We start from the raw sequence: 16839 nt of genomic DNA, 5'->3' as shown, positions 1-16839 counted from the left end.
ATGAACACGTGCAGCACATCTTGGCTGGCGATGACCTGGTTGGTACTGAGGCTGTCAGAGCATCCCAGTGTGGCACTGAAATTTGGTTTTCAGAGAATGAGGGTGAAGCAAACCTTGCTCAAAATAAAATACTGGAGCTGCTGCAGTGTAACAGAGACCAGAACTACAGCCTTACAGGCAGCCGGTCCAAACTCATTGAAGCACATTGATCACAGACTCGTATGAAGCCAGCAACAGAATTGTGCAGGATTTGACTGAAAAGAAAATACATTTGGAGCACTTTGATAGTGGATACAGCCAATGCCACATGGCCACAGATGTTACCATCTCCATCCCAGCCAGCAACTCCTGTTGCATGTCATACCTTTCTTTTCTGTTTGAGTTTTCATTCTTGATGTCAAATAAAAGGCAACTGATGAAAAACATATTCTTCTTCAAAAAAGAAGAAGAAGGGTCGAGTTCCATTGTTGTTACAACAATGCCCACCTTTTCCATGTTCTACCTTGTTTTTGTGTGAAAGATTGTCATTCATGGAACTATAAATGAGAAGTCACCTTTTGGTCTTCCTGCATGCCCTCCCCAAAAAAGACACCAGCTCTTCCTGTCCTGACCCTGTAGATCAGGATGGACCATGAAGATGAGAACAAAGCAGTGTGGGTAACAACAAGCTTGCCGTCAGTCCTCCGATTGAGGCAGGAGTTCTCATAATGAGAGAATTGAGCGGCTCAAAGGTGATCTGGCATGGACCAATGAATGTCAATTATGACATAATCTACCATCTGGAGTAAATTATCGATAATTACATTGAAATGCGACCCTGAGCTCTCTGTTACTTCCTCTTGCCAAGGATTAACACACATTTGAGAGTCTTTGTTGTCAGCAGCTGTGGCTCAGAGATAGAACGAGTTTCCCCCTAATTGTAAGGTTGAAGGTCCTAATTGCCCGTTCATTCAGTCTACATGTCAATGTGTCCAAACTGGGCAAGAAACCAAATCCAAAGACATGTAAAGTAAAAGCTTTGAGTGGTTTTAAGACAAGAAAAAAGCTATAAAAGTGCAGCCATTTCTGGACTTAAATAGCTCAATTCTTTTTTTATCTCCTCTAAAGGGGATTAATTACAGTCAGCTTCAAGTGGACACTCGAAGAACTGCAGTTTTTCATCATTGGAGGTTGCTGCTTGGTCCTTTCTTATGTGTGAACAATGAATGGTTAAATCGTTTATTAAAGAGGAACTGATGGCCTAGTGGTCAGTTTGGGTGCCCCAAGTACAGAGTCTGTTGCTCTTAAAGCTGAAAGGCCATGCAGGACCTGTGGCTGCTTTCCCGCAATGTCATTCTCAACTCTCTCTCTCTCTCTCTCTCTCTGATTTCCGACACAATCACTGTCCTGTCTCTCTTATAAAAGCAAAAAAAATAATGTTTTTTTTTTTTTTTAATTGCATAACCAAGAGTGAGTGAATATTTTCTGATTTAATTATGTAAAATGTAAAGGTGCCTCTTTAGTCTCCATGTAGCAGCCTTTATGATAGCTTTTTTCTTCTTATTTATTTCAACACTCGAGTAAAACCCTTTCATCTTTTCTACTTTTATTCAGAAGTTTTCATGTATTCAAGCACTTAGCTTGTAAATCATGTTCAATACTACAGTATTGATGAAAACACTTATTGATGTATAAAAAATGAAAACAGAATTAAGATCTATTTGGAAACAAGAATCCACATCCTTCAATAAATGATGAAATTTAAAGCCTTGAACCATCAACAAAACATCATTCCATCTGATACAACTCCTTCACAGCATCAAATGGTTTAATTTCTATGTCCTTCTCTTACCGCTGCTTTATTAAACTCTGTTTTGTTCCTAATGTCTTTCATCATATTTCTATCATCTTTTCATGGATTGGATATTTATTTTCATTCCTGTAATTAAACACATGTTTCTATCATGCCTAATGCTCTGTCTGATTGGAGGTCTTTTCACTAATCATCTGATATATCTGGCTGAATGGCACCAACACCAAAACAGCTTATGAAATGTATGAGCTGTTTTGGTAAGGATTGTTTGCTGCAAAGATTTGAATGTGAATTAATCCTTTAAGATAATTATTACAGAATAATGCATTTGCGAGTATATTTGCCTAACAAATCATGATCTAGACCCATTAACAAAAACAATGTAGTTCATTGATAATTACAAAGGGCAGTTGTGTAGATTTGTTTTTTCACTATCTGAACCTTTTGATTCAAGTGTCATCTCTTGGACGTCGATGTTGCTCAAGAGTGGCCTACCAGACATTCTTTTCTTATAGGACAATTTTTCTTGTCATTAATAGTTTTTTCTTAGCCCGGACCCTTTTACGTTTTTCATAAAGCATCTGACACTGCTGAGCGTCCCTTTATATTTCAAAGTTTGGAAGAGTTGGGCTTTTGCATTGATCACGATGCAATTAATGTCCAAGATGATCTAATTCGTTTTTTGTAATTAAAATTATTTTTTTAAAGATATTTTTGCCTTTATTGGACAGGACATCTGAAGAGAGACAGGAAATGTTGGGAGGAGAGAGTGGGGGATGACATACAGCAGAGTGCAGAGGTTGGGCTGAACCTATGGCCACTGTGACCCGTACACTTGCTAAAATGCCACAAAAAGTTTTTATTCCATCATAATTATCACCTGAAGAAGACCTCTGGTTGAAACATGATTTTGATGGGGTAGAAACTTTCTGTGGGGCGCAGGTAGCTTAGAGGTAAGTGTGCGTGTCAGGCAGCCCGGGATCAAATCCAACCTGTGGCTCCTTTCCTGCATGTCATTCCGCACTCTCTCTCTTTACCCTGTTTCTGACTCTATCCAATAGGCCAATCTAAAAAAAAAAAAAAAGGCATAAAAACCTAGATATAAACCTTTAAAAAAACAAAAAGGCATTCGGTGGCATTTAAGCAAGTCTGCAGGAATATCTACATCCATTGAGCACAATTAACACGTAAAATTAAACAATGAAGTGATTTTTTTTAAATATTCATGAGAGCTTTTATTTTGGGACATATTGGGAAAAAACTTTTTGCAAACAGAAAAAAAAAATCAGGCTTATGATTTTATATTAAAAGTTGCATTCCGACAGTTTGGAATCAGTATTGTATTACTTGATGTAATGCTGCTGTTTCTGCATAGCATATACAAAATCTCTTTTCATTGGCCTGTTAAAAAAATCCAATATCAAGTCTCAGCTGTATCACCAACAGTCTCTCTTATTCCTGTCATGCAGGCACACATTTGTAATGATGCATCTCACATTCTCCCTTTACACTGTTAGCATGGATCTTACAAAACTCACACAGTCTCTCCAATATCACGCACATCCTACAAACCTGCTTTCACTGACTTCTACTCTCTGTCTGATTTATTCTTTTGCAATGCACTAAATCTAATCTGTTGTTTCTTTATGCTAAAAATGAATCTCCAACAAGTCCTGACTGTACCAGCTTGATTGTGACAAACAACCACGTCAGCACTTATTGACCCCCAGGGGTACAAACAACAGTCAACATAATGCACTCTGTGCCATTTAATCCTCTAGATGTAATCCTCTTTACCCGGCTTTCACTTTCTTTCTCTCATGAAGTAACAACTGAATGATAATAGAAGTTTCCAGCTTTACTAGCAGTTAAGATCTAATCGCAATGTTACAGACAAATGTCGTCCTAGTGGGCGACAAGGTCAGAGCATATCTACATCCACCGTTACACCAAAGGCTTCAGTTGGGCCAAACAAGGTGTCGGCTGCAGATAACTTAAAGTTCCATTCTTTAAGCTCTATGCTTGGTTCTCATTAGAGGCGATATGCAATAATTCAGAGGTGATGAGCCATAAATATGACATAATAATTCTGAGAGATCCTATGCGACATCAGTTTTCAGTCACTCTGTTTTCCTTTTCCCACTTCCTCAGTTACTTCATTGGTTCAGTGTCTCCTTAGTGAAGTAAACAAAAGTGCTAGCTTAAAGACAAATCAAAGGATTTGTGGTGAAAATGATTTTATCGTCCCATTTACATTAGACACTATGAAAGTGAAAGAGCTGGTTTTGTATGTGCTTGTTTTGTTTTGTATGGACAGCAGAATATTGTCATTGTGGACATAACTATATATAAGTAACTTCACATAGTTACATCATGGAACGTACATGTAACTATTAGCTTTATTGTTAACAGAGGACTAAAGAAGCAACAGCATGGGAGACTGTTACCCTTACAGAAGGAGTCATGGATTTCAACTTTCTATAACACAAGACATCAGGGGGCCTGTCAGCCAACTGTCTGCTAGCTTTCTATTACCTCGTTTTCTTTCTGTTGACGGTCATGGAAGCTGATCAATTTTGTTCCTTATAGGAAAATAAGACTGATGTGGTCAGGCTTAAGAGTTTGGTTTGACTCAAAACTGAAACAAAAAAGGAATAAAAAAAAAAGATTGAAATCAAACATTCAGATATGATCTGAGTCTCGTACAGCCCTTCTGGTTATATTTAACCGTAAATCATTTTTTTTATAGAAATGAGAAATCCAGTTTAAAATCTTCACCTGCTGAAGCCAAGCCTGTATGCCTCTTTTCAGCTACAGATGTAAAAGACATGAGTACCTCGAACAAGAGAAGTCAAAGACTGATAGCGTCCTGTGCTGTTTCAAAAGTTGAATCACGATTTCTTTTTCATTTGACCTTTTTGAGTCATCCCTTAGGTGTACAGAGTTTTAACTGTCTTGCGAGGTGTCTACATCCCTACTGTGTAGAAGTTGTTAAACTTTGTCATCCCTGTTTTCTTCCTAATCATCTGTCAGAGTTCTGCAGACTCAAACTTTTTAACAGGCTCACTCTCGTGGGGCTGACTGTCACCAGATAGCTCCCCTCACTGTGTGACGTTAGGACCTACAGCTCACTCCACTCTTATTAATCCCCGGTGTCATCCATCATCATCATCATCATCATCATCATCATCATCATCATCATCAGCTCTGAGGACACTCCTGATGTCTCACTCTAAAGTCTGACCTTTTTCCTCACTACAGTAAGATCTAACACATTCTCTAATTAATACCCAAAGGCACAAATTGATGGAGACCCAACAACAGGGCCCAACTGAGTCCAATCACGCTAACAAATCACAGATACAGATCTACAACAGAGCTAATCCTGCAGGCCAAAGTCTTATCTGTGATTACCACAGGAAAAAATAAACTCTTTTGTCAGTTAATAGACTGTTATCCACTTCCGGAAGAAAATTGAAGTCTGAGTTAGGAAATGTTCTTAAAGATTACAATAAATTCATTTTAAAACTTTGTTCAACTAAACTTGTTAGCCTGACAAAAACCGGACTTTTGAAGTCGGACTAACACACCAAGATAAAGCCGTTGGAGATTGATTAACTATTGCATGTTCACACTTCAATCTGACCCAAACTAGGTGTTCTGTGTATGCCCCATGGTTCCTGTATTGGTCTTTGACCAGGAAGTTGAAGTGTTTAAGTAGCAGAAGTCAGACAAGGACAGTTAGAAGACCTAATCGAGCTGTAACCGAAGCTCGACTTGACTGTGCATGTAAACATACCGACTGTTTGGATAATCATAACCATCCGAGGAGAAATGAAGGAAAATATTATTGACAAAGACAAGACTGTTCGCTGTAAATCAAATATGCTAGCAGAGATACAACAAATAAATAGGACAGTTCATTGTTTTTGTTTACTTCAGAATGAGGTCATCAGATGTTGGCAGATTTTGTTGATATGAGATTTTTCCAAAGTGACGTCCTGTAATGTACATGCAAACTTTAAAGCACGTCACACCAGCCTGTCATGTTCTGAGTCCATCTGTTGGCTTAGTAATGGCCGCCTTCGGTTTTAATCTACAACTGGGTTAAGGTCACAGATCACTCACTCTCACATTCTAACACACACACACTGGGCTAGAGATAATACCAATGCTTGACTGGTTTAATTGGAACAGGGGGTTGGTTCTGGGTTGTACCATTCAGTGACATCATCCTGCAGCCCTGCACTGCTCTATTCTTACACTGAACTCTTTCCCCCTCTTCTCTCCTGCTTTTGTTTAGAAGCTGATTTTAACTTGCACTGATGGGAAATCTTTGGATATTTATTTGACTCCACTGCTCTCCCCATGCAGTCTTATTGAGTGATGCTCCTTCCTGCTGACAGGAACAGGAGTGAAGGCCACAGCTCATATTGGATTGGAACTTTTCTGAGAACACACAGCAGTGTACTGCTCTGTTCCATGGAGGTGCTCAATACGGATGAAAAAATATTTTCTGCAGTTGCTTACAGACTTGGGAATTGATGCACTTTGCCGAAGCTTCACACAGAACAGAAAAATAGACCCAACACTTTGAGATAAATATCTCACTTTTGTGTTGTATGAGACTATGCAATCAAAAGCAAAGGATCCCTTTATGCCACAAAACAATGAACCTTCCAATCACTTTATACAGCAGCAACGACATGTATTTTATGCAAAACACTGCTGTGTCGAGAAATCAATATGTTCCAGTATCACAGATAAACAGGGCATTACGTAGTTTGCTGCAGTGTGGCAACCTTTATGATTTTTTTATGTAGAACGTATGATTTAGGGGCTTAATCTGTGAAAAGGAACTGGTGTTTTACAGCTTTTTTTGGGTGATGGTGGGGGGGGGGGGACATTCAGGTTTACACTGGGCTGCTCTGGTATTAGATCCCACCTTCTGTAAGCGTCTGGCCATATGACCTCATACACATAAAAAGTAATGTCATTTCTTGCTAAGCAACATTGAAAATATTTGCCTGTGTGCGGTATCCAACCCTGGACTGACCCCACCTGTCTGTGTATGCCTCTTCCATTACTTGCAGAAGACTCTGACATGTGGCTGGCATTATACGCTTTCCAATGTCGAACTACATATAGTCAAAACTACATGCTAAAGATAAGACAGATGACCAAATCCTCTTTCTTTTACACTCCGCTCCCTTTGCTGCAATGTTTGCACAAAAGAGTACTCTGCAAAAGAGGCAATATGAGGGCTCAGTGACTGATGTTTATTAAATCTGTAAGTGTGTGTGTGTGTGTGTGTGCTCGCGGATGTGTGTGTGTTGCCCAATTCTGAAGAGAAAATGCCTATTGTAAGCCTGTTTCAGAATTGCAAACAGATTGCAAAGTAGAAATTTATTTTTTTCCCTTGGGTTACTTTCATTAAAAGGCATAGATACAAAAGTTCAAGTTTGAGTGTTTTTGTCTAAGAATTTACTTTAAGTGTCAAGATGCAAACATTGTAAATTGAAAAATCATTGATGGAAAATACAAACAGAAGGAGGGTCTGGTCTCAACATAAACAGAAATATATCAGAAGATTTAGGCGCTGCTCCTGATGGCTTTGTTTCATCCTTTGAGATGGTTGCCTGGTAACAAGACTTCAACAACTCAGAAACAAAGAGGAGAGATAGAAAGAGAAGTTTTGGAAAAGGTCAGACTGACAAAGATGTGAAGACTCAAACTGGAATGAGTAAGAGTGGAACAAGAGGAGTCCAGATATTTGCATTATGATGCTGGGATGCAGTCTGGTGCAGTGGTCACATCACAGCGAGATCGCTCCTGCATCAAATCCCCAGCAGAGCTGAGGCTTTTCTTTAGTTTGCATGTTCTACCTGTACATGTGTGGGCTCTCTCCAGGTACTCCAGCTTCCTCCCACAGTTCAGAAATATGCATATTAGGTTAACTGGTGATTCTAAATAGCCCATAGGTGTGAGTATGTGAGTTTAAATGTTTGTCTCTTTATGTCAGCCCTGTGATTGACAGGCGACCATATGACAGCTGGGATCAGCTCACTGCAACCCAGATCAGGATAAGCAGTAATGGATGCATGGCTGCAAAAATAAATGGCAGCAGTATGTGTTACTAACTGACCCAGGTAGAGCAATTAGCAAGCTCATAACCAACACTAAACATTTTATAGAAGATTTGTGAATTGTGAACAACTAAACAAATCTCTGAAATTCTTTAAAAAATGTAATTAAACTAAATAATAGTCAAAGTTCAGTTGTTGTATACCTACGTATGTGACCAGGGGATTTTAAATGTTAAACAAAACCAGTATTTATAACATAAAATCAGACTTGTCTATTTTTTCTAAGATTTATTTTTGGGCCTTTATTTGAGAAACAGGACAGCGGAAATGGGGGGGGGGGAAGAGATAGAGAGTGGGGAATGACATGCAGGAAACAAGTCGAATCAGGGTTGCCACAGCCTCTGTACATGGGATGTGCACTCGGCCACCCTGACTTGCCTTTTTAATGGTTATTAGATTAAAACTAGAAAATAATCAAATCAAATGAGACAGTTGAAGAGTAAACTTTTAAGCGATGTCTGAACCAATCGGCCATCGTCTGACGAGACAAGTCTTTGGGAATGATGGCAACGTTTTCTGGGCTTCAGCCAGCAGTTTAGGGATAAAGGACATTATTTAGACTATTATTTAGATATTAGACTTCCTTTTCTGTTGCTCGGCTTTGTTTATAGTCTGACTAAGAACCATGAGAGTAGAGCTGAAGTCGAGAGAAGACTTCTTAGAGTGGATTGTTAGCTGTGATCACATGTATAAGTCCGTTCCCAGATGATCCCTGATGTGAATGATTGTGCAGACAGTCCCGGTTTGGAAAGCTTTTCTCGCTCTGCGTACAAAGTGCGAGATTCAAAAATACCTGTTGTCTGTTCGTCCCACTTATCATTTGAATGATAGACTTCAGTGAGCAGTCCTTCAGACAACTCTTCTCCTCCAAAAAAAGTAGAAAGTGGTGCTGCTTACCCCTTCAAAAAAACTTCAGAAATGTGTAGTTTGTCAAGTTTGAATATACAGTGACTGAAGAATATAATGAGCAGGACCAGAGAAAAGGAAATTATTTTTGCTTGCTCCTCCAACTCAGACTAAACATTAATTAGTTGCAGCTCGGGACATGTACAAATGAAAGTTGTCATCATAGCCAAAAGCATCAACTTTGACTTACAACAGCTTGTTTAATTATGTAAGGTATTACCACTGAAGCTCTTGTGATTTAAAAACTCGTTCTAACAATGACTTCAATATAAAAGTCTAATGAAGTGGATAACTTTACACTTTGATTCACTCTTTGACATTAAGAACTGAGTTTACACATTACTACCCACAGAAAATGTCCATGTATTTTCAGCCTTTATTCTCGGTCACTCTGCTCATAAAACATGGCAGTGCCACACTAGCTGCTCATCCAAACAAACGCCAGCAGGATGAGCCTTTTTGTGTACAATATTGAAATGGATTATAAACGACCCTCGTCTGGCAGAGCCGCTCAGTGATGATCTGGTTTAGAATGCCAGTTTGTTTAGTTTAGTCTCCCTCTGCTATCTGGTCCTAAATTCTCTCTCTGAAGATGTTGATACAGGAACACAGCTCGCTATAAATCCTAGAAACATAATTCTAGTTTATGACCACATGGGGGGTGTTTAGTCATTTTAATTCTGTTTGTTGGGTGTTAAAATAACATTCTAACAATTCTTCAGCGCTGCAGGAGCAGTCAATAACAGACAGGTTTTCCTTTGTGTTCAAACAAAGAGAATGCATCAGAAATGTCCTTTTGTGGAGGATAATTAAATGTGCTCAATGACAAGAATAGTGAGGAAAAGTGGAGACTTGAGGAACTGCAGTTTTATGCCAATTTTATATTGGCTTCATTTTTCGAGACTGTAAGTTGTCACTTGGTTCAAACCTCATTTCAAAACTGAAATTGAAATCCTGGCTTGTGCTCACTGGGTACAACTATAATCTGAAAATGTTTTCTCCATAAAGCAGAGTGGAAACAGAGTAGAAAGAGACAGACATGTCACTAATCATGTGACAAGAAAGGAGAGGTAGCCCGATTAAAGAAGTTTGTTACTGACTATACTTTGGTTAAAGATCTATGGTTAAGTTCTCTACAAATATGGACCATCTGTAGCAAATATATATTTTTTTTTTTTCTTGTAATCTGTAACACTGGTGTTGTCAAGAGTAAAGCAGCTGGTGGAAAAATGTCCTTTCTGTGGCATCCCCTGTGTGCATAGGATTCTTGCACAGCATCTATAGCCAGCAGCAGCAGCAGCAGCAGTCTGAGTCATGATGGAGCAGAAACACTGAGAGACAATCACAGCAGGACGCGGCAGAGGTAGTGCTTCTTTATTTATAATCTATGCTCGTTGTGGTCACCTCTAATTAACCTCAGATGACTGTAGAGATTGTAAAAGTGCAAGAATATATGCTAAAGGAGCGCCTTCCAGAAACGGACTCTGTTGCACTGTCTTGTCTTTTAGTGATAAACTTCAATAAGGATCAAGCACAAGTTCAAGGTTTTATCTAAGTTATTATGTCTTATCTTTTTCTTCCCCCCTGTTTCCTTCCTCCTCTATCCACTATCCATGCTCAACAGTTTTCTCTTATCCATGCTGTTGCCCATCTATATCTGTCTCTGTCTGTTTATCTGCCACAGTGCGTCACCCTCTTTTTTTCTCTCCGCTCTCTCCATCTGCAGTAGGAACCACGACGGGGCATCTGGGGACTTGCTGTGCCATTCAGCTAAAAAAATCTCTCCACCCAGCGCTGCTGTTTCCCAGCAGATGCTGCTTTCTTCCTTAAATAGATAGGATGTAAGGCCGAATTAAGAGATGCTGCCAGAGAGGGGCAGACAGAGGGTGGGAGGGAGGGAGGGGAAAAAAGGGAGGGAGAAAGGGAGAGTAGTTGATGGGTGAGACAGAATAAACAAGAGAGAAAAAAAGACAGTGTGGGTGGATGATAAGACCCAAAAAAAGGAGAGCCAGAGTGGAATAAAAACCTGAGAAATGAGTGGGCTACAGGTTTATGATGAAGGAGGATGCAAAGAATAGGAGGCTGGCACAGTAATACTGTCTAATGTGCATAGTGGAAGTCAAAGAACAACACAATAAAAGAAAGTAATGGGAGAGAAGCACATGTGATGAGACACCGAAAAGGGTGATAAAAGTTTACACCACTAGTCCCTGTGTGGTTGATAATTGAAATACACAACTACATTTTCATTTATGTAAATATATATTACATCCATGATCCCAGCTATAGTAAATTAAATCAAGAAAAATTAGGGAAAGGTCAAAACAAAGAGTCAGAGCTCGACATATTTAAAAAGAGAATTTCTTCAGCTTTCATATTGAAATTTTAACAGCAACAAAATGAACCTAAATGATTCAAATTGACCCGAGAAGATGTGTTACTCTGTTGCAGTTTTCAGAACACCAAACACTCTGTACAGTGGGGTTATAGAGTGATGGTTCTTTCCTCACAAATGATCTTTGGTTGAGTACAGACAGCAGCTGTAAGAGAGGACTTTGAGCTAACAGCAGACAGGTTTCATTTGGTATGATTTATTATTAATCAGTAAAAGCCCATTTAACATTTAAATTGTGGAAAGTGACGAGGAGGTGATGACGAGTGATTCATTCTCTTCCCTGTATTGAGTCTGGATCACCAAACTCAGGCCGGTGCACATTAATTATTTCCCCCGTTTGCTCACTCAATTTCACCGACATATGGGAGCAAACTGTCTGGCTGCAAAGGCAAGCTGTGGTAAATCATAGAAACTTTGCAACAGCAGGCTGAGAGACAATGCAAGAGAAGCAACAAAAAAAACTAAATAAATCATTTAGAATATAATCAGATTTATTTTTAAGAGTTATTCACAGTAAGGCGCGTAGCTGACGGGCTTCCACAGTCCCCTGCAGTAACAGATGGGTGACGTCAGACTTGGTCCATTAATATTTACAGTTTATGGTTTAAACGCAGTGTGTTATTTATGAAGAGAAATGAAAAAAAGAAATACTAATAAAGGTTTTCTTCTTGAAACCGTTTGTGGATCAGTCATGTTGAATGAGAACATGGCAAAAAAAAAGAAAGTGCATCAAGGAGCAAAAACTAACATCATGACATGCATCAGTTAAACTGAACGTCCTACAATGTGAATGATGCACACATTACATTGCAATGCTTAGATAAGATATTATGCAGCCCCAGTTTTAACAAACTCCCAGGTTACTGTACGTCTTAATCATCATATCCCCCCGTGTAGCTGCAAAAGACATAAAAGCCTACTTTGAAAAAAAATAATCTAAAAAACGAAATGAATAAAAACCCTGATGCTTACGCTCAGCGGGAGGTGAATTCAGGCCCTGCAGGCACAGGGCTGTAGACACTGTTTCAAATCCTGCACTCCATATGTGGTGATCATTTTCTCCAATCTTGACTGACATATTTTTAGTCTTCAGAGACTGTAGGAAGCAAATATTCAATGAACTCTAGACAAAGGACAAGAAACACTTAGTCAAAGAGACCAGTAAGATCATTTTTGTCCAACATTTTCTGAAAGAGATTTCAAAGGCTCAACTCATTTCATTCAACAGAGCCTCTTCAGCCTCTTCATGGATAGTGTCAGCTTCTCCCTCGTGGACTGTGAATCAGTGTTCCCAAGGTAGCGTCTAACCGGTCCCTTATGTCATCAAAGTAGTAAATGCTCAGGATTATGCTGGATTAAATCCAGGTTGAGAGTAATTCATGCCTTTATGTTCTCACCCCTCGGCATTGGTTATTCCATCACGCTTGGGCTTTTAAAAAAACTAAGAAATCAACCCAGAATCACATGCTTCCTCCCTTAATGTCCTCATCTAAATCAACTTTTAGGATTCTCCATTATCAAACTCCCAAATAAAGTTTGTATATAATCAGAATTTTTATGTATAGGTGATTTAGTTAATCTCTATTTAAAGGTGTCATGGAATGGAGGTTAAATAAAGAGATGAGATGACGACTGGCAGGAGTAGAAGGCCGATGGATATAAGGACATGGATGGCTTTGCAGAACAAGTCATGGTTGTGACCTGGAGATGACTGAAGAGTTTGGTGTACAGCCTGAGATGGAACTTGTAAAGTCGTCTCGTGAAGTTGTGTACATGAACAGCTTGGCGTATAAGAGGTAACCATATGGGGAAATTGTTGCTAGGCAATGGCAACATGGAAGCCAACATGGATTGCTTGTTCTCCTTCAGGGTTTCTAGATGGAAATGCTAACATCATCTATTTGTGTTCAAATGCCCCAACAGGGGAACAAGAGAGAAGACGACAAAGGTGACGATCTAAATGAACATTTGCTTTCTCATTTAACTCTTAAACAAAAAGGAGATCATCATTCAGGTTTTCAGGTCTTTTTGAGTCAACAAAAGTCGAATTTCTAGGAGAAAGAATCAAACATGACGAAACAAAAACCTCAATGGAAATAACTGACAGCAAATGGATAAAAAAGACAACTGTTGACCGCAATTAGAATTTGTTTTCAACTTTCATACTGAAACATACTTGTCCAACTCCAGTCAACCAAATAATGAATCAGCCCAACAGTTATAATATCTGTTTATGCCATATGGTAAACCTATATCACAACCATGCAGAAAACTGCATTGGTGTCCAGTTTTACGAGTCAACAGCCATGCTTAGTATTTACTATTTTAAACATCTTAATTTGATTTATTAGCATGCTAACTTAATAGTTATGGCGGAAAAACCAAGGAACAGCCAAGGCAATTGGGAATTGATGGAATAAAATCAGTTTTGCAGGTTTTTGTTGTCAAATTAAAGGATAAGACAAAACTTCCACCTGACACTTTCTTTTTCATTTTTTGTGGGGTTCTTTTTTTTTTGTCAATAGGACAGCAGAAGGGAGACAGGTAATGTTGGGAGAAGAGAGCGGGGAATGACGTGCAGCAAAGGAGCCGAGGTTGGATTAGTACCCACCACAGCTGCAACAAGGACCATAGACTCTGTACATGGGGCGCACAACATAAACGCCAGGCTATCTGGTGACCGCACTCTGATACTTTTGGGATTATCAGAGGAGATACCACCTTGGCACCATTACCATCATGAAAGTCAGTGAAAACTCCATGGAATATCCAGCTAGCAGGTGATATACAGTATTTCAGCAAAAAACTAATTTGGTTCCTTCTAAAATTAAGAGTTGAAGGACAAATTAATCAAGCCGGAAATTGTCAGGCAGGTGCAAATGTAGCACCTGCAGGTGGTTAACATTCAGATTTACTTTTTTATGATCTTTGAGCCTGTATGGAGCTGAAATCACAGACTTATTGTTTAGAGACGACAATAACATGCTGCGACCACCAATCCATTGCAAACACAACAAAAAACAGTCACAGGTGGATTCATAACAGCACTCATGCAATCAAACACCAGCTGTTGAACCTTTATTCTCTTTTCCAGCCTTTCTTTGTAGCTCTCCATTTTAGACCTAGAGGGTCATGCTAGCTGACAATCAGGCACAACACGGCGCCAAACAAGCCAGAAAATAGAGGACCAGTGGGGCCACTAATGAAGTGCTGAGGAGAATGGGGACATAATGAGTAAAAGAGCGAAAATAAGGAGGGAGAGAGGTAAATGAAGGCCAAGGGACGTGCATGAGAGTTCACAGAAACGATGAAACCAGGCGTACACGCGATGCATACAGAGTGGCTCTTTAGGAGAATGCAAAAGAGATTTTCTCTGCATATTCTTTACAGAGTATCAATTAATACGCAGGGAATTATACCATCTGCATTATAATCATGTCACTGAGAGACAGCCTGTTCTCCACAGACAGCTGTAAAAGGTCAAAAAAGTTCCTCAGACTTTTATACTTGGGGAATAAACCCTTAAGCATGGTGGCTATTTTTCTGTCAGCTAATCAAAACGTATCATGCACAGCTAGATTAGGTGTGTCTAACATCTTTAAGTCTTTATGATAAAGCTTTCTCCTAAATGTAAGGGTTTAGTGCCTTTGTGCAAACTTTTCACTCCTCCCTAGCAAGAGCGAGTATTAAAGTTAATGTTTTTGGTGGCAGCAGAGCCATGAAGCGATCAAACAGCAATCGGTTTCCATGAGTCGATGTGTCTACATGCCCCTGGCAAGTTTGAAATAAACACCCACTCCTTCATGTGGCAGCACTCACAAAGCAACTTGTTCCCCTGCAGTCTGAGTTTCTGCTTCTGGCAACTCCAGAAGAGGAAACAATTAGTCCACAAAATCTAAGAGACGTGTCTCTGCTTAGCTGGATTCTTTCAATACTGAACCAAGACTTACAGTCATTACAGTAATTATACAACCAAACCAACCCCCTTTACTCTGAAGGCCTCCTCACATTAATGGGCCTGTGATGATTTCGCTAATTTCAGCCTGCCGGTTATTTTTTATTAAGATATACAAATGTGAAGTTCCAACACATGGGATCAACTTGGATCAACTGGAATTCAGACTAAAGCTGTCTCAATTCAGGGGTAGCACCCTTCAGAGGCACACTGAAATGAGACGGTCAGGTGTACAGAGGACTTCCTCTTTGTGTCACCAGCTGTTCTCAACCTTAATCTTATCAATACTAAGTGGTGCTCCTGTAGCCTAGCAACCTAAACAACTGCACCAGAACTAGCTAACGTAAATGGCGACTAAAATAAGTTTCAAGGCCCCTTTCCTTTTTTTTTAACATTTCTATCGCTGGCCTTTCCATGTTGAGTTGAATCCAATCATTTACATTTAATGTGAGGTTGAAATTGAACTGTCTCGAACACACCGCTGTGTTGCGGTCTCTAAATGCGCCCTTCACAGGATGGAGTGCCCTGAATTGAGACACAGACATGTCATGAACCCTGCTTTTAAACCTTTCTGTTGATTCTAATAATCAATATATTTTCATAAAAGAAGAATTTTCTAACAGACAACGTTTGGTTATTGCTTCTTATAATATTACTCTTTCAAATGAAAAGAAAAAGATTGTTCGGAAATGTACTGCATGTTTTTAAAAACAGTAAATTGTTAAGGTTTGTTTCAGTTTTACCTAGAACCCACCTCCATCACAGGAAATACTGTATTGAGCTGGAAATGAGCCATGGTACACAAATGTTCCCCCTGTGCACTAATGATTGTTATTCTGAACAGTGCTGCGGTTGCTGCTGGAAACATGCATTGGTTTGATCCTCAGAGGACCTCCTTTGTGTTCCCATTATATCAATGGGACATAAACAAGTTGTTCCCTATGGACTCAAACGTCCTTCACGGGCTTCATAATCCTGATCCCACCCCCACTTCAGTCTCTGTGGGTCAATGGGCCTAATGAGAGGACTCATGTAAACAACACAATTCAATTAAACAACACAGCAGCTTTCTATTCCTCACAAAACACAGACCTGTTTGCCGGAGCTGCTTTGGTGCTGAACAGGATACTACCTCTGCAGAAGAAGAGCTGTTTAATTAACATGGCAGCCTGGAGGAGAAACAGGCTCACACACACAGTTAGCATCTCCACAGGACGAGAGAAAAAAACATGGAAATGAAGTATTCAATGTTCTGCTTTCCTGCTGATTCTAATTCTCTTCTCATCACTTCATCTAGATCTCATTATAACGGAAAATACGACGATTAAGGACAAGTTGGGAAATATGATGATTGATCTTTATTAAGATAGATTCAGCAATCTCACGCGTCTACGCTAAATATCAGCCAGTGAGTTTCAGCAATGTATTCGAGCATAGCAAAACTGGAAGCAATGGAAACCCATCAAGCTGAAGGAAACATACTTCACCTATCACCTGTCTCTCAACTTTAATGTCATTGTCACATCTCAAATTCATTATAAGTCTAAATTTCAACAATGACCAAAGACAGAAGAGGAAGTCTTGGACCAGATATTCCATTTTCAGCTTTCAGTCATCTGAATATAATCTGGCTGCAGAAAAAACT

The 16839-nt window shown here is 39.5% G+C and overlaps 1 protein-coding gene across 1 annotated transcript in view; it reads right to left on the bottom strand.

Moving 5' to 3' along the window:
* Window positions 1–16839, bottom strand: part of LOC132989526 (kelch domain-containing protein 8B) — a 42717-nt gene that overhangs the window by 21483 nt on the left and 4395 nt on the right. The window lies entirely within an intron of this gene.

This window comes from Labrus mixtus, chromosome 15 (assembly GCF_963584025.1).
Source record: "Labrus mixtus chromosome 15, fLabMix1.1, whole genome shotgun sequence".
NCBI classification, from domain to species: Eukaryota; Metazoa; Chordata; class Actinopteri; order Labriformes; family Labridae; genus Labrus; species Labrus mixtus.
Note: the sequence above shows the minus strand (reverse complement) of the source record. Positions and strands in the feature narration are given on the sequence as shown.